Here is a 25,841-nt window from a genome sequence, read left to right as displayed (position 1 = left end):
ATTTACTTATGTGCTATTCCCTGCTCTTCAATTTGCAAATATATTTTTGCTAAAATCTATCTATCTATCCTAGGGTCTTGGTACCTCTTCTTATAGAGAATGAAAAGATGCAACAATAGCTTCAAACCATTCAAAAATAATTAATTATAACTAACTTGCAACTAGACAAACAATATTTACAAAAAACACAAAAAAATTATCTTCTTAATTGTCATGGTAGAAGTCTACAGAACATGTCTAACAAGTATGTATACTCACTTGGTTGGTTTCCTTGTTCTACTAGCATTTTCTCAATCTCAACCTTGTCCTCTTCCAACTCGAGCTCACAACATTCACTCACATAGATGGCATAAGTGTTTATTAGGTCTCATATGGCCATGTGCCTGTTGTTGATGATGTCAAACTGATCCTCTTACTTTGGAGAAAGATTTGACTCTGCTACTGGATTTGGCTCTTATCCTACTAGATGCTCATGTACTAGAGAACTCAGCTATGTACCTATAATTGGAATGAAACTATGCAACAAGAGAATTTGCGCACCCCTTACACTTTGAAATTTTACTGTGTCACTACCTTATGTGAATAACTTAATAAATTAGTGGTATTTAATAGGCTATTAATTCAAAAATCTTGTCAAAAACATTTCACACATGTTTGGCTTGTGTCTGTACACCATTAATGTCTTTTCCAATTAAAATTTACAAAATTGAGTCTATACTTTCCAAGATATCCTAGCAACAACCATATCACCTTTTCATATGCTTATCAGGCTATCCCTTGCAAAATTATGATGAAAATTAATGTCATTGAAAACTTTTACCATTTTGAGGAACATCCCTGACATGACCCATGATTTGGTGAAGTATCACCATTTCACAAGCCACCCTGGTCATGTCCCTAAAATCTCAAAAATTGCGATATCGTGGCCACCCTGAAATAGCATCTGTGAAGTTCTATTTTTTTTCCATTTTGCAAGCCATGTTGTATCTCTCTTTTGAAATCATGACTTTGCACCACCTAAGTGAAACTCCTTCTGAAATATAAAAAATTTCCTTTTCAGACCTCATCTTGACTTCCCTTTGTGATCTAGCAAAAAAAAATTGTTTCGTGACACCCTTCATATAGTACCTAAAAAGATTCAAATTTTTCATTGTTTCACTAACCTCTCACATCAGCTCTTTGAAAATGGAAAAATCCTCAATTGATGAACTTTTGACGTCAAATTTTGGATAAAATTGAGGGTTCCACTAGTGGCTCTTTCTAGGGATGCATATTGATCATAAATATGGTGAGAATCTTGTTATCTCTAGGAAAAAAATAAACACAAAGAAAGAAAAGCAAGAAATTAAAACAAAATTAAAACTATCTAATTATACAAAGCAAGAAGTATCCATACTAAACTAAGAGAAAAAAAGGTTTGAGGAACTGTACATGCATAGGGAACTCTAGAATGCTTCCATCTGTCTCCTGTAACAAATAAGAATTTTCTCATACCATGTCAAATATAACAAAGGGGCCTAATCATAAGGCATCAAAATTTCCATCCTTTCCCTTGTCTTGGTCTTTAACATTCCATTTTAGCACCTAATTTCCACTTTTAAGTGATCTCTCATTTGACTCTTATCATGAAGGAATTTGACCTATTTCTACTTTTTAATGTTATGTTCTAGTGCTTATCTTCTAATCTCATCTAGTTCAACCAATGCATTTATCCTATATTCCATAAAGTCAATGTCCTCAAGTTTTTCCTCTATCAAAAACATGTATACTAGCAATAAATTATTTAAAGGGAGTTTGGATTCTTTATCATAAACTAGATTAAAAGGAGAAAAACCTGTGGATTTCTTCATTGGGATTTTGTCAGCCCATACTGCCAAACTCAACTTAGTATATATTGACACAAAAGTTTGCACTCCTACTTGAGGTATGACCCTCAAGAAACCTTGTGTAACATGGAAACAACCTCCAAGTGTGGGACTTTCACTCTAAGGCTAAATATCTGGAGAAGGCCAACTTCCTCACTATTAGGGTGCACCTAAACTACTAATCGAGAGGAAAGGGGACAAGGAGAACATAAATTAAATGCAAAAAGGGAAAGGGGGTGATGCAAAGAGATAGAACATGGTTGCAACTATGCTCAAAACTACACAAAAAAATCAATGAAACAATCCAATATACACAACTCCCCAACCCTAATTACCCCTCACAACTCATATACAGATCAAGATTTAGATGAAATGCTACAAGGAAGAAGCTTTACAAGATAGCAACAACAGTAAGCAAAGTAGATACAACATATGACTTGAATAAATAAGAAGCAACACCAACAAAAGGCAAGAAGGCATGCTAAGAAATGGAGCTATTTCATTAATGGAAGGAAAAAGTTGCAAAGCATGACGTTGTTGCAAAATATAGACAGAGAAGAAGCCATTAAACATATTTACAACTGCCTTTTAAAGAGTTCAGGCATAACTTTGATTTAACTATGGAGTTCAAAACCCAACCAGGTGGAGTTGAGTTGTAGAGGAGAGCAATAATTGAAAATCAGAAAGAAATCTTATCATGAAGTGTAATCTTATGCTGGAAGTGACAGGCAGGGCAAAATAAATGCACCAAGCTGCAAGATATCAAATCGCCAAAAATTTGATCATTTCATGCATTGAAGGGGCATGGAGTGCATTGGTGCCATGGAAACAAGGCCCAAGAATTTTCTAGGCATTAAAGAATTTTCCTTGATGGCATGCCATGGACAAAGAAAATTGCGAGGAAGGATAACAGGATGTGTTATCTGTCCGCAACATGTAGGGTTGACCGCAGGGGGGAATTGGTTTTCCTTTAAAATAAATGTTGGTCATTGATGAAGGTCTTCTCTTTGAAATGGATGGTCTAGATGTCATAAGAAATCTCCCCAATGAGAGATTAAAATACAGTCATCGATGCAGATCTTCCCCTTGAGATGGATGATCGAGATGTGAGAGAATCTTCCTTAACGGGAGATTAAAATGCAGTCATCGATCAAGATGAGCTTTATTTCTAGCAAATAGTTGAGATGTAGTGAAGAGACTCCAAAGATGAGCCAGATCCAACAATTGTCGCACAATTCTGAGCTTTGGAGCCTCATAGAGTGAAGAAGCCCTAGAATGGCAACGTGTGGTAACATGATGCAATTTTGGGCTTTAGAGCATTGAAGGAACAAGATAGTGTGAGGAGACCCAAGAATGACAACACGTGATAACATCTCATGCCTTGCCATTTGATAGAATAAATGGCAATCTTATAAACTTTCATTGAATTTCCTTCATCAATCTATGCAATGCATGTTGTGCTAAAAAAACAAGTGCTAGAGATGGGACCCTCCACCAAATGGTGCAATTCCAAACTTCAAAGCCTTGCAGGGACTCTACAACATGAAGAAATGCTAGAATGGCGATGTGTGGAAGCATCATGTATGCATGTGCATGAAACTCTAGACCCTACCAATTGCTAATATGGATTTTGTGGACCAATCATAGACAACAAGACTCTATCACCTACGACCCCACCAGAGCCAACTTGTTTGGTGCGTTCAACATATGTGGTGCAATTTTGGACCTCAAAACTTCACAAAGACTCCACAGTATGAAGAAATGTTAGAATGGTAATGCATGAAAACATCTCATGCTTTCAGGAGGATGGGAAATTTTTTGGGAAAACATGAGAGTCGTCAGATCTTGCCTACATGGGTTAACCCAACCAAGAATAAACCAAGTTCACTCAATCAATGAAGAAACCGAGATAACACAAAATATTAGCTGCCACCATTAGTCGGTTAACCCAAAACAAGAATCCAACCCATTGAAAGTTTCTCAAATCGGTTATCAATGATGGGATGAATGGGAAGAAAAATTGGCCAACATTCTTGGCAACTCAAAGGGGATGTATGCCTGCTAAGCACGAATCAGTGGCCTTAAGTAATACATTGGGCATGGAGTTACCAAAGAGAATGACATGTTTCCCCACCTGCAACTTCACAAAAATTTGCCTCTGCAATTAGAAAAACTATAAAATTGCTATATCCAAGAGAGAATAGTTGTGCTTGTGCACTTCTTGGAAAGTAGAAAAATACCTACTTTACTATATACAAGTATTTACAACACAAAAAATCAAACAAAGCCATTAACTAGCTTGTTGAAATAGCTACCCTTCCTCACAAGCTAATTTATTTTCCCATGTACATGGGTAGCTAAAAATAGTAGCCAACATGAGAGACATACTGTTGCACTTTGAAACACCTTGCCAATGCTGAGAAAAATGAAGCTCTCTAGCACTAGGACACTGTCTTCTTGATTAAATTATACTTTCTCTTCCTTGTTATCTTAATCCTCATGCTCTGGAATGAGCATGACCTAGGGAAACATGCATTGTTGTGGAGCTAGATACATGATTGGGCATCCTCTTGATGGCACTAGGTCTAAGGAATCATCCTTGACCATGTTGCGCTCTACAACCTCCAAATCCTTATGGCTAGTAGGGGTTGGCTCTGATGTTATGGCTAGTGGTGTGTGTGTTTCTTCATGTTGTAGCCACAACATATGTTCCTCCCTAAGCCCATGTGAGTCTTTGCAAACAAGAGGTTTTACCTCCTGCACTTGTGTAGGCTTTTTTGATGTGGAAGAAAGAGTTTAGATGTGCCTCCTTTGATTTCTCTATTGTAGTAGACAACATGCTTACCAACTTCACTTGTAGTTATTTCTCACACCTTTCCTTTTGTACAACCAAATCCCTTGCAAGAATTGCCTCGTTCTCTCATTTTTGGGTCTCCAATCGCTTTGCAAGCTCTATCTTAAATTGCCTTCATTGTACCTTTAGCTTCTACAACAATATTTCTCCTCCTGGAGTATGTGTTGGCTCATAAGTAGAAACTTGTACCTCATGTACTTGGGGCAGCCTAGGAAATGTTTCTTTCTCCATCATATCATGGGAGACCTCCTACTGCAACACATGGTCTGGCTCTTCTTCTTTTTGCAACATGACCTCAGATTCCACCATAAGCTCAAAAGCCAAATTTTGTTCCTCAAGAAGAGGAACAACCTCATTGTTCTTTTTCTTCATGGCCCCTTTCTGCAACATATGCTCCTTAATTGGAAGCTTCTCTTATGGTGTCTCTGATGTGGGAAGAGACATGTCCACTTCATCAATGATGAAGAAGGAACAATAATCATTTGGGGTCTCATCATCATCAATATGGGGAGGTGTCTAAAGTGTAGGCTGAGACTTAAGGCAGATTGAAGTGGAAATTTGAGGAGTACTGCTTTGTTTGAAGCTAGAAAACTTTCTCCTTTGGGGATTTTGTGCTTCAACTTATTTCATTTGGGCAAGCTTAAGCGTTGCCTTCTTATATTTATTTTCTCTTAACTCTTCCTCCTATTGCAAACTAAGGAGGGCTTGATGAGCCTCATTAAAAATATCAAGGGCCTGAGACACCATGCTACAAACATGAGGATCATTCTTCCACATCTCATTCTCATTACAAAAATCACTAAGTCAAGAAGTCATAATGACCATAACATAAGAAGAATCCTCACAATTTTTATCCTTGTAAGGATTATGAACATATCCAAAAATCTTATCTATCTCAGCAAATCCAAGACCTAAATTATTTATGCGATCATAAAGCTCTTCTACTTTGGCCTTGGGATCATTGTAGGGTTCTATGGATGACTTTGTAGGCTAGTCATTTGATGTCATAGGGGAGATTAGACCTAAGGAAAGATTAACATATGGGATTGATTTATTTTTTCTCTCTTCTTGCTCTTGAAACTCTTGGACTGATATGAACTTGCAGGGGGAAATCTCAACACATTCATGGAAAAAACTAATATGAAGATTTGGGGTAAAATTGGTATCTTCATGATATGGGGGAAAGTGGGATGAATCTCTATGAAGTGGATCTATGATAAAGCATTTATAACAAACAACTTCATTAAAATCTTGAAGCAACATAAAAACATGAAAATCATACTAGCACTTGGTCTATTGAACTAGTAGATACATAGAGTCAACATGGTGTTAGATGAATGCCTCTAAAGGCTAATTTCCTTGAGAATAACACCCAAATTCTCAATGGATAGAGATCAACTGGCTAACCAGCAAACTTATGTAGCTAAAATTTGTCCCATCGGGCGTGCCAAAAATTGTTGACACAAAAGTCTGCACCCCTTCTTGAGATGTGACCCTCAAGTGACCTTGTGTAACATGGAAACAACCTCCAAGTGTGGGACTTGCACTATAAGGATGAATATCTAGAGAAGGTTGACTTCCTCATTATTAGGGTGCACCTAAACTATTACTCGAGAGGAAAAGGGAGAAGGAAAATAGAAATTAAATGCAGAAAGAGAAAGGGGGCAATGCACTAAGATAGGACATGGTTACAACTCTGATCACAACAGCATAAAACATCAATGAAACACTCCAATATACACAACTGCCCAACCCTAATTACCCCTCACAACTCATACACAAACCAATATTTAGATGAAATGGTACAAGGAAGAAGCTTCACATGATAGTAGTAACAATAAGCAAAGTAGATACAACATATGACTTGAAGAAATAGGAAGCAACACGAACAAAAGGCAAGAAGGCATGCACAACATTAATGGTGGAAGAAGCTAATAAATAGAGTTTTTTCATTAATGGAAGGCAAAAGTTGTAGAGCATAATGTTGTTGTAAAATAAAAACAAAGAAGAACCCAGAAAATATATTTACAGTTGTCTTTTAAAGAGTTCGGGTATAACTCTAATTTAACTATGGAGTTCAAACCCCAACTAGGTAGAGTCGAGTTGTAGAGGAAAGCAATAACTGAGAATCAGAAAGAAATCTGATCATGAAGTGCAATATGATGTTGGAAGTGATAGGCATGGCAAAAATAATGTATCAAGCTGCAAGAGATCAAATCGCCAAAAATTTGATCATTTCATGCATTAAAGAGGCATGGAGTGCATTGGCATTGTGGAAACAAGGCCCAAGAAGTCATTGGGCATTGAAGAACTAGCCCTAATGGTTTGTCATGGACAAAATAAACCATGAGGAAGGATAACATGATGTCTTATTTGCCTGTAACATGGAGGGTTGACCGTGGGGGGGGATATGCTTTCCTCAAAAACAAATGTTGGCCATCAATAAAGGCCTTTTCTTTGAAATAAACGGTCTAGATCTCATGGTAAATCTCCCCAATCAGAGATTAAAATGTAGTCATCAATGCAGATCTTCCCCTCGAGATGGATGACTAAGATGCAAGAGAATCTCCCTTAATGAGAGATTAAAATACAACTGTCGATCAAGATGACCTTTATTTCCAACGGATGGTTGAGATGCAACAAGAAGATGTCAAGATGAGCCAATTTTAGGCTTCATAGCCTCACAGAGACTCTGCGGAGTGAAGAAATGTTAGAATGGCGATGTGTGCCAGTATGATGCAATTTTGGGCTTCAGAACATTGAAGGAACAAGGCAGCATGAGGAAATGTCAAAATGGCAACACGTGACAACATCTCATGCCTTGTCATTTGATAGAAAAAATGACGATCTTATAATCTTCCGTTGAATCTCCACCATCAATCTACACAATACATGTGTTAAAAACAAGCATTAGAGATGGGACCCTACGCCATGTGATGCAATTCTAGAATTCAGAGCCTTGCGGAGACTCTATAACATGAAGAAATGTCAGAATGGAAATGTGTGGTAGTACCTTGTATGCATGCATATGAAACTCTAGACCTTGCCATCTATTGATATGGAGTTTGTGGACCAATCATGGACAACAAGATTATGTCACCCGTGGGCCCACTGGAGCCAACTTGTTTGGAGTTCTCAACATACGTGGTGCATTCTAGACTTTGGAACTTCATGGAGGCTCTATAGTATGAAGAAATGCCAGAATGGGAAAATGTTTCACGAAAACATGAGAGTCGTAGGATCTCACTTGTGTGGGTCTACCCAACTAAGAATAAATCGAGCTCACTTGGTCAATGAAGAAACTGAGCTAACATAAAATATTAGCCACCAACCTTAGTGGGTTAACCCAAAACAAGGATTCATCCCATTGAAAGTTTCTCGGATTGGTTATTAGCAATGGGCTGAATGGGGAAAAATTTGGCCAACATTCTTGGTGACTTAAAGGGGATGCTTGCCTACTAAGCATGGATCAGTGGCAAATTTCAAAAGTTGAAATTATTTTGGTGTTAGCTATAAATAAGGCATCATAGTTATTTTATTTTGATGTAGTGTCAATGAACATAATCTTTCTATGTCACCTTCCATTGTGAATACTTAAAGATACATCCTCCAGTAGTCTTGATTGATCCATTATCATCATTTCATTATTTTATCTTTAGAGAGTATTTTTACAATGTATCTTGTTATATTACAATTGTTTCTTGTCATCTTGTAGCTATGGTCTTTGTCTTGTGTATTTTGTAGACATATGTTATTGTTCCTACAACCATTTGAACTATATGCTTTGATTTTTTCTTGCAACCAAGGAAGAATATATCTCATTGTTCTTGCAACCAAGTTAGAATAAAGATGATTATTCCCACCAACCAAGTGGAGTAGAGCTAACAATTCCTGTAGCCAGCACAAAATAGACCTGAATATTGTAGTTTTAGTAGCTAACTATTCCTATAACTATTCTATAGTTACTATTGTTGCCACTTTTGTGTTTCTTTTCTATCTTGAATCTATTTATATGTTATGTATAAATTTTTTTTTAACTAAATACAATGACCATATTCTTTGTTTTACATATGAATTTAGAATTCATTTATTTGTATCATTGTTGACTTTTAATGTCTAATCAATCTATAGGATCAATATAAGTATCTTGGAGATACTGTCACTAAAATACAAATAGATATTTTGAAGAAGAAACTTTCTATCATTAGGACAATCTTGAATATTATTTTCATAAACTCAAGGTAAGCATACAATTTTTATTGTATATTCTTTATTTATTTTTATCACAAACTAGATACTTTCTGTGGATGGAGAAGCTTTAATTTACATATCATTTAGTTCCAAAATCTCTATTATCATCTACTATAAGATATTGTAGTTTTTTAATTCCCAAAGTCTATATAGTTGTTGATTTTCATTCAATTAGAATATAATATGATCACTTTGGCATAATTGAGATTATATTGATGCTTTCTATTTCTCTTTTATGTAATTTAATTTTTGTTAGGTTTTATTATATTCTCTAGAGGCTACATCATTGTAATATAGATATATGTAGGGACAATACCTACAAGTTAAGGCATAAGGAACATGTTTTCTTGTCTTTCTCATGCAGGAAATGATAACCTATTTAGGAAAGTTAAGGCATAAAAACATGCACTATAACTCCACCATTGATTTTAGTATATCACTTGTCATCCCCCCCTTACATTTTTCTTCCCTTGAACTATGTATTGGAAAGGAATAAAACCATGTTTAATAGAAAGTACTAGTATATAGACAATTTGATTATTCCTTAAAATGTACTAGCTCAATGGAAGAGCACCTACTTTACAATTAGGAGGAGGATGGTTTGATTCCATTATTTTCTAATATCATAAAATAAATGACTATATTAATTTAAAATAATATTGAAATTAATAAATGGAAGTGAAATAAGAAGCATTTTTAAAAGAAAAAAAGAAGAAGAGACATAATAGAACCTAAACTAGAAGCAAACTAGAAGTAAAACTTGGTATTATCTGGGAAGTAATTTAGGCAATAAACAAAGAAGTAATAATTGAAGCAATTTTAGAAGCAATAAAAGATGCAGTAATAGAAGTAATATCAAAAGAGATAAAACATAGAAAAAGAAAAGCAAAGATAGATGCAACAAATGATGTTATATCATAATATAAGATAAGATAAGATAAAATTGTTAATGTCCACGAAAAACCAAAACGGTTTATGAGACTGAGCATACAAACAGAAGAGCCAGCCAAGCAAAGGCACCAAACAGTGACTGAAAATGAAACAAAACAACAAGAAGAAAGAAAGACAAGGTAAGGACTAAGGGTCCTTCAATGTCACAAAGAAATTCATAATAGAGAGGTACATCCATGGATAATCCATAGTCTTCAAATGCTGTGAAGAACCCCTATAGGACTTATGCTGCCTATAGAGATTGGTACAATGTCTAATAGATCTGGAATGTGAAGTAGTGGAAGGCCTTTTCAAACCCTAGAGAGGAGACAAGGGAGAGAAAAAGGTGGTAATGAGCTGATCATAAGTTTGTCTCTGATGAAAGGACTTTTGGGTATTCTCTCGAAGATGGGTGGCCTCCTGAAGATAAAGTGCTAAACATCGCTGATCAATATAACTGAAGAACATCGAGAGAGAATAATAGTCTCTAAAAAGGCAATAGAATCTCCCTCCAATCTCATAGTAATGAGGACAATGAAATATGAAGTGAGTCTCAGTCTCAGGCTCCACCAGAGTGCATAATTGGCATAATTGATCAGCCTAATCCATATGGTGATCAGTCCGAGCCCTGAGACGATGAGAACCAACCCTAAAAAAGCCCAAAGAGAATCATAATGCATGATTCCAATGCCGGTAAAGATAGGTAGGGTGAACAACAATATCATCCTAAATAACAAGAAAATTCTCAGCATAGAAGGCCATCTTAGGTTGCAAACCACCCAGGGGATGACACCAAGTAGTGGTAATATACTGCCTATAGATATCCTATTTGACATGCTCATTCAACTCCTGACGAGAGGGAAGAAGATGAGCCGAGGCATCTAGAAAAAACTAATAGGGAGGAAGACGATCAATTTCAATCCCGATCGAACCCAACAAAGAGGTGGCTTGAGTGTACCAACATCTTGATCTAGCAGAAGTGTCAGATCTCATAATCTCCACTGAAGAACAATATGCCAAAAAAGAGTATCTATGTCAGTCAGCACTTGTCTCCATAAAACCATGAAGCCGATGAAGAAACCAAATCAATTCAAAAATAACGGCAAGTTTGAGAGGATGAGCACCAAACTCTGCTAAAACAATGCTATGAGGGGTGAATCTGTGACACCTAATGATACAATGCAACAATAGTGTCTGGACCTGCTCAATAGAAGCCCAATCAAAAGCAATAAGAGAAGGTCCCCAAACCAGAGAACCATAGAGGATTGTTGGACAAACCAAGGAGTCAAAAAGGGACAACTTGGATGAAATATCTTGAAAATGATGCCTGAAGCATTGTCTCTCTAGCAAAGCCAGGGAGCCCATACCCTTACTGACTCAAGACTGAATAGCAGGTCTCAAACTAAAATGTGATCCTAAGAACTTCACACCAAGATACATGTAAGAGGGAGTAATCTCAACCTCCTTCCCCTAGAAGAAGAAATGGAGATGAGAGGTCTTTAAACAATTAAAGACCATAACCCGTGTCCTAGATAAATTGACCACAAGCTGTCTCTGAGTATAGAAAGAAGCAAGACTATCAAGGAGTCTCTGTAAGCTATCGAGAGAAGAGGCCAAGAGAATGACATCATCAGCAAAGAGGAGAATAGAGATCAAAACCTGATGTAACTAACACCCATCTCCGGGTTGAGAGGATTTCATAAGGAAATCCTCCAACTCATCAATATACAAGCCAAACAGTGTAGGGGAGAGAGGAAAACCTTGCTTCATGCCAATGGTGCTTTGAATCAGATCAGAAAATCCCTCTGGAGTTTTGAGCCTACCAGTAACCTTCTCATAAAGTCTCAAAATAACAGTTTGTAACGTATCTAAAATCCCAATCTCCTGAAGCCACTGAAATAAAGCCAACCTAGGAACAAAATCAAAAGCCTTACGAAAGTCCAAAAAATAATAATAGACCTTCTAAGAGTGGTGTCTAGCCTCCTCAATGATAGCCCATAGTGTAAAAACATGATCCATAGTCTAGTAGTTTTCTCCAAAGCTAGCCTGACCTCTCGCCCTACATCTTCATCTATCAAGCTCACTGGATAACATGGTGTTTAGAGTAGTGGCATAAAGTTTGGCAAAAGTATGACCAATCATAATAGTTCTGTAATTTCCTAGATCAGAAATAGGCCCAGACTTGTGAATAGGGTAAATAACATGACTAGACTAGGAATTAGGAAACCCAATGCAAACCACTCTATTAAAGAGTGTAGGAAGGTAAGATCCAAGAACTAAAGCACCAAGTTTGAAAAGTTATGCCTGAAAACCCTCTTCATCAGCTGCTTTGCTGCATCTCAAAGATTTTATGGCCTCCATAATGCTAAAATAGGTGAACAAATGGCAGTGGGGAGGTGGAGTGGAGTAGAGAGGAGGCTGCCTAGGAATGTCATAAAGCATCATGATATGGGAGGTCAGAGAATGATAGTCGAGAGTGGAGGATGGGGGGGAGCAACGAGGGAAAAGGGTATGCCAGAAGATCTGGGGATTCTGGATAAGAGTGGAGCAAAGGGTTCTACACTGAAAAGAGGCAAAGGAACATTTCTTATGACGAAGAAAATGGAGATAAGAAATGCGTAGGTGGGTAAAGGCAGGAGACTGAGCCTCAAAGGTGATACGAACAGAGTGATGGAAAGCTTTGCAGTCAGCATCAAACCATTTATTCATAAGATAGGTATTTTGACAATTAGCTAAGAGAGAGAGAGGTGAATGGTGGGGAATAGAAAGGAGAGCAGAATCCCATATGGCAGAGGCAAGCAAATCAAACATGTCTAAGGCAGCCAGTGAGTCATCAAAACTAGCGGGTGATAAAAGATGCTTAAGGTGATCAGTAAAGAGCTCACCATCACTCTCAAGATAATGGAAGCGAGTAGGAAGGGAGACGATACTAGTCAGGCAGAGAAGGATGGGGTGAAACGCAAATAGAAATGCTAAGAAGAGCATGATCGGCTAGCGAAAGACGTGAAATGGTGAAACTGGGAATGGAAGAAATGAAAGAAGGAGAGGAAATGACATAGTCAACAACACTCGCACCACCACAATGTAGCCAGCAGGTAAAGAGGTCTGATCTAGGAAGGAAGGATAAAACATTCAGGATCAACAACCCAGAAGACTCACAAAGATGGAGGAGGTGGCAACCATAAATAGAGAATGGCCCAAGAACATCCTCCAAAGTGCACTGCAGGCCCATAGTAATCGGATCTAACTCAGAAATGCAGTTTGAATCGAAGTCACAATCATGTAGAGGGATCTGACGATCCTTGGTACGAGCATTGAAATCACCAAGAATAACAATATCTCCTAAAGTCTCAAACTACGAAATACTCTCCTGAAGGTCAAAATAGGGATCGCCATCCTCCGGGTCATGAATAGCACAGGGAGAAGAGGTCAGAGGAAAATAACAAACAACAATAAAAATATCTCTCTGTCTATATTTCTGTCGACCAATCTAGACCCACATAAATCTAGCAAAGGCATCAGAGTGAACAACTGACATAACCCTAAAAATATCATCTTGAACCAAACAAGCAACACCCCTAGACCCGCGGACCCCACCAGACGTTCGAACTTCATCCCTACACACTGACAACCACTAATAACCATGATAACATGGAAGAGGACGCATAAGGCTCTCATGAGTCTCAGTAATGGCCAAAATATTTGAAGATCCCACCACATCCTAAAAAAGTCCAGGTAATGACCACAAAGAGCCATTACTGTTCCAACAGTTGACAAAAAGAGAAGAAGATCTCTTCTTGTCAGACTGCTGTCAGAACCTTCTTGCCAATTTGGAGGTTGTCCTCTCTACCCAACCAGTAGGAGGAGAATCACAGACCACTGCCATAAGATTTTGAATAATAGCCCATTTTCCAGCATGTCTAGCCTCTACCACAATACCTTGAGCCTATTTAAGTTCTACAACTTGTACCTTAGTAAGATCTTCATCCAGATAATTTTTTTAGGGGAGAGAGAACAACTTTCTCTTTGCTCTAAGGGCACGAAGCCTATCCAAAAAAGAAAAGAATTCGATAAAAAGGATGTCCCCCATAACAAACCAACATCTATCCAAGGTGATGTCCGAGATGCCAAGTTGCTCAGAGAGAAAGGCATGCCCAGCAGAACACGCAAGTTGAGCTCACGTGCCCGTCGCACTCTCTTGCCATCAATCTTACCTTGAACAATCTTAACTCGAAGCAAAATTAGATTTAAAATGGGAAGCAAATCTAGAAGAGAAATCACAAGTAAACCTGGAAGCAACACAAGAACCAAAATAAGAAGCCAAATTAGAAGCAACAAAGGACTCCATAATGGAAGAAAAACTTGACGTCAATTTGGAAATAATGAAAACAAAAATTGGATGCCATACTAAAAGAAAAATAGGAAGTAAACATTTTTGAAACAACATCTAGTGCAAAACAAGAAGAATCATCTATCACACTGCTTGGTACAAAACTTGGGCCCAAAGGTTGGATGCACTTTAACATTGACTTTTTCTTCCTAATAAATTCTTTTTTTTGGCAAAAAAACTACACTAAAACTCAATGCTAATGACAAGGTTTTGTTGTGGTGCTTGGATCATCACAGGGGTACAAATCTATGCTTTGGCTTGCATATAGTTACTTTTCTTTCTAAGTTCTTCCATATGCTCTTTAGAAATTCCTTCTTTTGCTATAATGTTATCAACTTTTGTTTGTGCCTTCCTCTTCCTTGAACTTCTTTATAACTCTTCCCACACGTTTTAAAGCTTTTCTTTGTGAGTGCTTCATCTTTCTACATTAGGATCCTTTCTAGAAGCAAATATGATATCCACGTGTTGTGTTACAACAAATAGATCAACTTCATAACCCATCAGAGTTATCCATTGAACTCTAGGCTCAAATTCCCCCATACATGTGAAATCCATCTTTACTAGGAAGCGAATTGTTTCTACACACTTATCCACAAATTCTTTTTGAATTCTCATTATTTGTTTCTTCTTTGTCTGAAATCCCTTAAATAGACCAAATGGGCCAGTGTTAATTAGCTTGTTGTCTTGCATTCTTTAATACTCAACAATCTGAACTGTAATGGGTACATTATATTTCCAAGCACTACGATGTATGTTAGGAAACTTGTGAATAATATAAAAGAACATCTTAAAGATTAGTAAGCCAAATCCAAATTCTTGTGACTTTTTATGCTTAATCCTCTTCAAATTGTCCAATAATTGTGTTTTAATAATCTCACAAATATCATAATATTTATTTTCTTTAACCATCTTATAGGTTGTATGAATAATGCTAGTTGAAACTGAATTTACACTACTATAGCGCATCTTGTATTCCAAAAGCATAGATACCAGCCTCACATCATATTCTTTGATGTCTATTACTATCATGACACACCTATCCCTCTTAGATCCAGTGAGATTCTCAGCCTCCTTCTTAAATATATTCGTTATAGAGGGTATTACACCCACATTGTCTAAACAAGTAACTAGGTGAAATAATTCCTTGGTTATCTTGATTCACCAATCTCCTAACCAAAAGAACTAATTATGAATCCAAATTAGCACATTCTTAATTGGCGGACTTCCTAACCAAACTTAGGTTCACCATTTTTAACTTGTCTCTTTCTTCTTGCCCTTGTTCAATTTCTTTAGCCATAAGAAGTGCAGTGATCTCACATCCATGTTGAATTGACTATTTTTCCTTTTGAATTTTTCTAATAACATATGAAGATTATTCATTTTCATTTACATTAGGCTCAACTTTCATTTGATCAACAAATTCATTCTCTTGATCCTTGAGATAACAATTTGTTCTTTAAACATTTTGATATAATGTCATGCATCCTTAAGAATATTCTTTAAACTAGTGTTATTTACCTTTACTTTATCCAAATCATCAAGTATTTCTTCAAAATTCCTTTGTAAGCTGCTTGAATCCTTCAGAATCCCACTCAAGTTGTAAGACTTCTTTTGAGGAACTAGGCTTTGATACTAATTATCAGAATCATGCAAAACTAGGGGTGGGGTGGGACAGGTCGGGGTGTAAATCAATGTTACAATACTTTAAAAAATATTATTTTGTATACAACAACACCATACAATTACTAAAATGATAAAGCATAATGAATAACCATACACCACAAAGGAACTCATAACATCATCATTTATTCTCAAGGAAACCCTACCAAAGGGAAAACCTTAGTGGGGATTGAACCCCCAAGATAATTCACTAGTATAAAATTGAGCTTGTTAGGAGTTGATATAAAATATCCTATACATAAGTCCTAGTTAAAGGACAATACCCTATTAAGAGTTGATGAGAATAAAATGAAGCTCACTACTCAAATACAAAGATGGTTAAAGCCACCTTTAAGAACTTAGTGTCAAATTACATGAAGTATTACATAGGCGATTTGGGTCATACCCAATGAACTATAATTAACATCACAATATGTAACGCCCCACCAAGGGATCCAAAATAATTAACCTAAATTTTTACTAAGTTTGCCAAACTTTTTTTTTTTGAAACAAGAAAGAATAACATGCACATCAAACACATAGTAGCGGAAGCAATAACATACAATCAACTAAAAACATACATAACAGGTTACATTACTTAAGGATCCCATGATGTTGAATTACATCTAAATTTAATATAATACTAAGTCTAACATCTACCGCAACCACATGAAAGAATAATCAAAAAGTCTAATGTCCATATTATACATTTGTTCTGAATGCCTCTTGGCGAATTAATTCAGAATGCTCAATCATCCACTGTACATGTCACAGGGTATGAAAGGCTAAAAGAATATACATATGTAGAAATAGAAATAAAGATACATCAGCCTCCTCAAATCCATGATACAAAGTATAGTAAAGTAAAAGAAACCATCCACCATACATGATACATCCATCCATCATAAAAGATATAAACATCCAACATGAAATACAACCATCCATCATAAAACATAATTAAGTGTGTGGTTCCTCCAAACTGTCAATAGCATCATTAGACCATCATGGGCCCTAGCCATCCCCCATGCATAACATCCCAAGTCACCAATAAGATCATCGGTACTATAGTAATAGGGACGTCACTACTAAACATACTACAACATAATCATAAGGAAATCTAACATAGAAGAATACATCATAAGATGATCCTACAAGCAGATAACATCACCAATCACATGTTAATAATCAATATGAGGAAATGCATCAATAAATAACATCACTTAAACATGATAAAAAAAATTCCAAGAAGCTCCAGCCATGGTGACTACGAACGGATCTCAATGGTAAGAGTAAAAAACACTACCACCCGACCGCGTGGAACCTAAAAGGCCCACCCCCACCGTGCTGAGGAGATAGTCTCAAGTCCCAAACAAGATACCAAATCACAGAACATAAATACTCTCTAAGTCCAGGAAATCCTAAAAGCATCTAACTCAAAGGTTCCAACATAGATTGACATCTAGACCTAGAGGCACACAAGACACGTAGGAAACCTACTATATAAGCGGGTAAGTGTCATCACACGAATCATGTAGGAGTTACCCTGGTAGTTAGCTTAGGACTCTAGGGTCTCTAGTGATCCCTATGTGGCCACTAGTATCCTCTCTTACTGACGAGGCATACTATGGAATGCAAGGTCATAACCAAGCATTCTCTCTACTCCCATCCTAGTCTGTACTAGCACTCGAGGCATGGGTGAGAACATACAATTAACTCTTATTAGGTTCATTTAAGTTAGTATTTAGTGTAATGTTTTCACTTATTAAAACAATTTACAATGGGTTATTCCTAGAGCCACTTAGGGGCCCCGTCCCCCATTGCAAGCCACTTCTCGACACTACATATAGATAACCTACCCTAGGCTCAATAAAAGCACAAATCAATAATCATCACCTCAGCCTTATACAAGTGACTGAAAAACATCAAAAGATAATCCACAATATTCACATCAATTCTCCATGAGCAACTGAAAGTATCAAAAGATAATCATAATAATCACAACAGTTCTCTACAAGCAATTGTAAAACATCAAAGATAAATCACAATATCCATCGGTTCTTAATGAGCAACTGAAAAGTATCCCAAAATAATACTAATCGAAGACTCCAAAATGGTCATCAAAAACAACGCAAACACTTCAGTCCTCTCAAAGCGACAAGAAAGCAAATCAAATATAACTGATTGATGACTCAAAAATGGTTAAGTCAGGTATCTCATATACATAAACCTTAGCTTCACACAAGGAAACTAGAAAGCAATAACAATCAATAATCCACACACATCATAGAGCATGCCATCGCATTACCATGGTTGGGTATAAGAAAGATCAAAATCAAAACATCATATCATCACAATCCACAAAACACCCAAGCTTTTGGTAACAACCCAGGATTGGTCAACACTAAATCAACTCGAAAACCCCCAAACCATAGACATCACACAAAAAATAGGACCATCTCACAGTTGGGTTTGATTTGAAAGTATATAGTTGGGTTAAATGTAAGGTTTTAGTTTCCAGTTTAACGTATATTACAAGTATATAAGTTTCCCAGTTGTCCTACAGGTCAACCCATTCATTTATAGAATTACCCTTATTAGTTAGAATCAATCTTCTAACATAACCTAAGGGCAATCTATTTAATTCATTAAAGACTATTAATAATAGTTAGTTAGAATTTACAATTCCATAAATTTACTTTCATTAACTTAATTAAATATTATTTAATCAAATTAATTGATAATTAACAATAAAATTATATGTACACCTTTATTAATTATTTATTGATTTCCAAAAATCAATTTACCTTTTCTTTTAAGATAAATCTCAATATTTTTAATTATCCTTAATTAAGATAATTACTTTTTTTTTAAAATATAAAACCATATTATTAGTTATTAATAAGTATTAATAAAGTTTATTAACAATATTAATAATTAATAATTTAAGTTAATAATAATACAAATTTGATAACATTAATAATTAATTATTTAAATTAAATACAATTTAAATTTAATAAAACTAACATTTAATAAATTATATTAAATATAATTTAATTTTAATAAATTAATTATTAAAAATTTATAATAAAAATTTAAAACTTTTAAATAAATTATATTAAAAAATTTATAAATTTTTAAAAAAACAACATTACTTACCTTAAAAGCCTAAGGCCTTCCCTTAAAAAGGGAGGCGCGACTTACGTGCCTACTACTGTAGGCCTGCAGCCGCAGTGGCACATGCCATTGTTGCCGCAGTCTACGATAGCAGTCGCACGTCTATCATGGCAGACAGGGGCGGGGGTATGGGGTTAATCCCTCCCCGCCCCAACTTATATATTTTTTGAATTTAAAAAAAAAAAATTATCAAAAACTTAAAACATTTTTTCGAATGCGCAACAATGGCATTTCAAATTTTATTATTATTTATTTTTAATAAAAATTTAACCAAAATAATCCCTTTTTAAAAATATTTTAAATATTTATATATTTTAATAACATTTACAATATTAGTCTGATAGGAAAAATAAGTGTAACCATTCGAATTTTCAATCTAGAATTGTCATTTCCAAAATCAAACCCTTTCCAAATTTAAATTTCTCAATTCCTTTTTTATTCAAACCCAAATCCTGATTTAATTCTAATTTCTTTCAATTGTTGAACGAGGTTTCCTAAATAGTTTTTTTCAATCTGGATTTACAGATGAGATCATATAGGATTCATGCAACAAAATTTAAGCAGACAATTTTCCACAAGCACGAAGTAGATAGAACATATCAAATTACATAATTCATTTACTGATAAAAAACACAAGACCCTACCTGAGCCTGATGCTAATACGCAACCACCCGAAGATTATGAGAGAATTCGCTTCTAAAAATTTCTCTCTAAAACTTTCCTAGAAATTCCTTTCCAAAATTCGCTTCCAATTTTGCTCCCCAAAAATTTGTGTCCCAATCTCCCCTCAAAATGAACCCCTTCCATTGTGATAAAGAGTTCTCTCCTTAAATTGAGACATTAATTGTGCGTTCACCCAGGAGAACTTCGTGCTCACAAAACTTGAACTCCAAATTAACTTTTATTGATCTTTCTTTATCTTGCATTAATCTTTTTCATGCATGTTTATGAATTATTAAATAACTTTATCTAATTTTCACTTGACTTGCTTTAAATTATTTTATTAAATTAAAACCCATGCACACTTTATGCAATTAAAATACCTTTATTAATTTCACTTATTTTATCTTTTAATTTAATTTCTCATATTTTAATCTCATGCAGGCATCATGTGAATATAAAACTTAATTAATTAATTTCTTTTCTACTTCTAAATTTATTTTCAAACTTAATTTGATAAAACATGTATTAACTTAAATATAATAATATTTAGCAAGTTATTTAAAAATGAATTCTAAATATATTATTATTAAATTAAATAAATGTTATCATGTTCTAAATTTATTCTTATAACTTTTATCTCCAAATTTAATTCTTTTCATTTAATTAATTTCTCAATTAATTAAATATAATTAAACATTAAAATCTCATAATAATATTCCATTAAATTAAAACATTAATTAATCTTTTAATTAGATTTAATTAATAAAAAATACACCAAGGACTCATAAAAATAAAAAATACGAAAACCCATCATAGCAAAACACATACTAAATCAAACAAAAGGGTTATAATCACGAATTACCGTCATTCAACGCATTCAAAGAGTACTCAACTCAGATACTTGTCCTAATTTTCAATTAGGACAAATGGCTTAAAGGTTTAGGATTTGGACTTAAGAATTTATCTCCCCTCTCTTACCATTGAGATAATGCGATAAGGTGCGCTCATCCTGGCAATTCAGGGAAGTCGATACTCGGTACCTGCAACCTACATAAAATCCACGCATGTACAAACACAATATTCTAAGCTAAATAGACAATGGTAGGAAGTGGTGCATCATGTAGATCCTGACTAGCAAGTGACTACGACTCCCTTCCTTAACCACATCAGAAACACCATACATAAAGAAAACAAACACGCACACCATACACATGCAGCATAGGGTAAGTATCCATAAGAAAACACATATGATAATTATCATCAATAACTGAAATCGTTGAATAATCATCATGCATACATGAAATATAGAGTACCAAGTAATCTCGTCATATAATAAACTGAATGTGAAACAATATCTAATAATCTCAAAACAATAGTACTAATCATCAAACATAACATTGGCCTAAAAGAGTTTAGCAATGATAGCAAAAATGTAAACTAGGGTAGGCACTACATCCACCCCCCCTAGACTTAGGCTTACTCCTCGAAGCATGAAAGATAAAACTAAGGGACTCACTATGCGGGTACCATTGGACCCTTTCCTCGATAGGAGGATATGTCTCCACTGAGAACACTCTCTGGAATCTGCCCATATTGCCAACCGCAGGTTCTAAAGCTATGAGTCTCTAATCTAAGAACGGTGGTTTCCTTTGAGGGCAATGAGGCGACTTGTGTCCACGTTGTCCACATATGTAACACTCTCCATTGAAGCTCCGTTGAACTCTAGGTACACTAGATTGCTGACTGCTACCCCCACTAACAGAAGAAGGAATACGCTGAGATGGTTGGTGAAGCTAGTGGCGCTTATTATGTCATGCATTGCGAGCTTTACGAGAGCTCATACCCTTAGGTCTATGCTCAAGTCCCGCCTGATGTGCTCTATCCTGATCATGAACAGGAGATAGGTGATCAATGATGGTCTGCATCATTTGCCTCAGATCAACCTCCTTAAAGACAACTTGCTACTCTCTATGGTTCTCTTCCTGAAACTTCTTGACATGCTCTTCCCTATTCCCATCTTGGATAGGTTCTCCATGGATAGATTCATGGAGACTGATAGCTCTGCCTCATCCATGGCCTTCACCATGGTCTAAGCTACAACCTATAACAAAAGATCTCATCCCAGATACCATCCTATAATAATATCCAGATACAAGATGCTATCATAAACATAGACATACTATTTTAAATCACTTAGAGCGATATGATTCCAGTTTAATAGTAAACTGAAAACTGTATTGATCCAACATTCATCCCTTTTTAGCAACTACTGAAATAGGTCTCCTAAACACTCTAAACAAAGAATCAACATCCTTAATCCATTGGAAACATACAAGATGCTATAATAACCATAAACCATACTATTGTAAAGCATAGATGAAAGATACATGTTTTACAAATAGAATAAGTTTCAAATTCAGTTTTGTCTATATTTAGGTTTACGTATAATTTTAGTTTTGGAGTCTAAGTGTTGAAGTATGAAAAATATACAACTAAAAGTTTAGGTTCTATTTCAGTTCAACTAGTTCAAGTTTCATTTTAAAGTTGATATACACAATAGTTTGAAGTTTTATTTTTGTTCAACTAGTTAACACTAGTGGCGTTCCAATATACCTAGAGCTCCCAATATAGAAACTTAGGCTCTGATATCAGATCTAACCCCCACCAAGGGATCCAAAAGAATTGACCTAAAGTTTTACTAAGCTTGCCAAAGTTTTTATTTTTTGAAACAAGAAAGAGTAACATGCACATCAAACACATAGTAGTGGAAGCAATAACATATAATCAACTAAAAACATACATAACAGGTTACATTCCTTAAGGATCCCATGACGTTGAATTACATTTAAATTTAATCTAATACTAAGTCTAACATCTACCACATCCACATGAAAGAATAATCAGAAAGTCTAATGTCCATATTATACGTTTGTTTTGAATGCCTCTTGGCAAATTAATTTGAAATGCTCAATCATCCACTGTACATGTCACAGGGTATGGAAGGCTAAAAGAATATACATATATAGAAATAGAAATAAAGATACATTAGCCTCCTCGAATCCATGATAAAAAGTACAGTAAAGTAAAATAAACCATCCACCATACATGATACATCCATCCATCATAAAAGATATAAACATCCAACATGAAATACAACTATCCATCATAAAACATAACTAACTAAGTGTGTGGTTCCTCCCAACCGTCAATAACATCATTAGACCATTGTGGGCCCTAGCCATCCCCCACGCATAACATCCCAAGTCATTGATAAGATCATTGATACTATAGTAATAGGGACATCACTACTAAACATACTACAACATAATCATAAGGAAATCTAACATACAAGAATACATCATAAGATGATCCTACAAGTAGATAACATCACCTATCACATGCTAATCATCAATATGAGGAAATGCATCAGTAAATAACATCAATCAAACATGATAAACAAACATCCCAAGAAACTCTAGCCATGGTGACTACATACGAATCTCAATAGTAAGAGTAAAAAGCACTACCACCCGAGCACGTGGAACCTAAATGGCCCACTCCCACTGCGCTGAGGAGATAGTCTCAAGTCCCAAATAGGATATCAAATCACAGAACACAAATACTCTCTAAGTCCAGGAAATCCTAAAAGCATCTAACTCAAAGGTTCCAACATAGATCAACATTTAGACCTAGAGGCACACAAGACATGTAGGAAACCTACTATGTAAGCGGGTAAGTGTCATCGCACAAATCATGTAGGAGTTACCCTGGCAGTTAGCTTAGGACTCCAAGGTCCCTAGTGATCCTTATGTGGCCACTAGTATCCTCTCATACTGACAAGGCATACTATAGAATGCAAGGTCGTAAACAAGCGTTCTCTCTACTCCCATCCTAGTGTGTACTAGCACTCGAGGAATGGGTGAGAACATACAATTAACTCTTATTAGGTTCATTTAAGTTAGTATTTAGTGTAATATTTTCACTTATTAAAACAACTTACAATGGGTTATTCCCAAAGCCACTTAGGGCCCCCGTCCCCCATTGCAAGCCACTTCCTGACACTACATATAGATAACCTACCCTAGGCTCAATGAAAGCACAAATCAATAATCATCACCTCAGCCCTATACAAGCGACTGAAAAGCATCAAAAGATAATCCACAATATTCACACAAGTTCTCCACAAGCAACTGAAAAGTATCAAAAGATAATCATAATGATCACAACAGTTCTCTACAAGCAACTGTAAAACATCAAAGATAAATCACAATATCCATCGATTCTCAACAAGCAACCGGAAAGTATCCCAAAATAATACTAATCGAAGACTCCAAAATGGTCAAGTCAAAACATGTCACAACATGACATCATCAAGAATAACGCAAACACTTCAGTCCTCTCAAAGTGACTGGAAAGAAAATCAAATATAATTGATCGATGACTCAAAAATGGTTAACTCAGGTATCTCATATACATACACCTCGGCTTCACACAAGGAAACTCAAAAGCAATAACAATTAATAACCCACACACATCATAGAGCATGCCATTGCATTACCATGGTTGGGTATAAGAAAGATCAAAATCAAAACATCATATCATCACAATCCATAGAATACCCAAGCCTTTGGTAACAACCTAGGACTGGTCAACGCTAAATCAGCCTGAAAACCCCCAAAGCATAGACATCACACAGAAAACAGGACCATCTCACAATTGGACTTGATTTGAAAGTATATAGTTGGGTTAAATGTAAGGTTTTAGTTTCTAGTTTAATGTATGTTACAAGTATATAAGTTTCCCAATTGTTCTACAAGTCAACCCATTCATTTATAGAATTACCCCTATTAGTTAGAATCAATCTTCTAATATAACCTAAGGGTAATCTATTTAATTCATTAAAGACTATTAATAATAGTTAGTTAGAATTTACAATTCCATAAATTTACTTTCATTAACTTAATTAAATATTATTTAATCAAATTAATTGATAATTAACAATAAAATTATTTGTACACCTTTATCAATTATTTATTAAATTTTTTATTGATTTCCAAAAATCAATTTACCTTTTCTTTTAAGAAAAATCTCAATATTTTTAATTATCCTTAATTAAACTAAATTTAATTAAGATAATTACTAATTTTTTTAAATATAAAACCATATTATTAATTATTAATAAGTATTAATAAAGTTTATTAACAATATTAATAATTAATAATTTAAGTTAATAATAATACAAATTTGATAACATTAATAATTAATTATTTAAATTAAATACAATTTAAATTTAATAAAACTAACATTTAATAAATTATATTAAATATAATTTAATTTTAATAAATTAATTATTAAAAATTTATAATAAAATTTTAAAACTTTTAAATAAATTATATTAAAAAATTTATAAATAAATAAAAAACAACATTACTTACCTTAAAAGCGAAAGGCCTTCCCTTGAAAAGGGAGGTACGACTTACGTGCTTGCTGTCGCAAGCTTACGGCCGCAGTGGCACGTGCCATTGTTGCTGCAGTTTGCGACAATAGTCGCGCATTTGTTGTGGCAGACAAGGGTGGGGGTACAGGGTTAATCCCTCCCTGCACCGACTTATATATTTTTTGAATTTAAAAAAAAAAAATTATCAAAAACTTAAAACATTTTTCCCAATGCGCAACAATGGCATTTCAAATTTTATTATTATTTATTTTTAATAAAAATTTAACCAAAATAATCCCCTTTTAAAAATATTTTAAATATTTATATATTTTAATAACATTTACAATATTAGTCTGATAGGAAAAATAAGTGTAACCATTCGAATTTTCAATCTAGAATTGTCATTTCCAAAATCAAACCCTTTCCAAATTTAATTTTCTCGATTCCTTTTTAATTCAAAACCAAATCCCAATTTAATTCTAATTTCTTTCAATTGTTGAATGAGGTTTCCTAAATAGTTTTTTAAAATCTGGATTTACAAATGAGATCGTATAGGATTCATGCAACAAAATTTAAGAAGATAATTTTCCACAAGCACGAAGAAGACAGAACATATCG

Source organism: Cupressus sempervirens, chromosome 7, assembly GCF_028749045.1.
Source record: "Cupressus sempervirens isolate cs-2001-9-10 chromosome 7, ASM2874904v1, whole genome shotgun sequence".
Taxonomy (NCBI): domain Eukaryota; kingdom Viridiplantae; phylum Streptophyta; class Pinopsida; order Cupressales; family Cupressaceae; genus Cupressus; species Cupressus sempervirens.
This window is presented reverse-complemented; position numbering follows the sequence as displayed.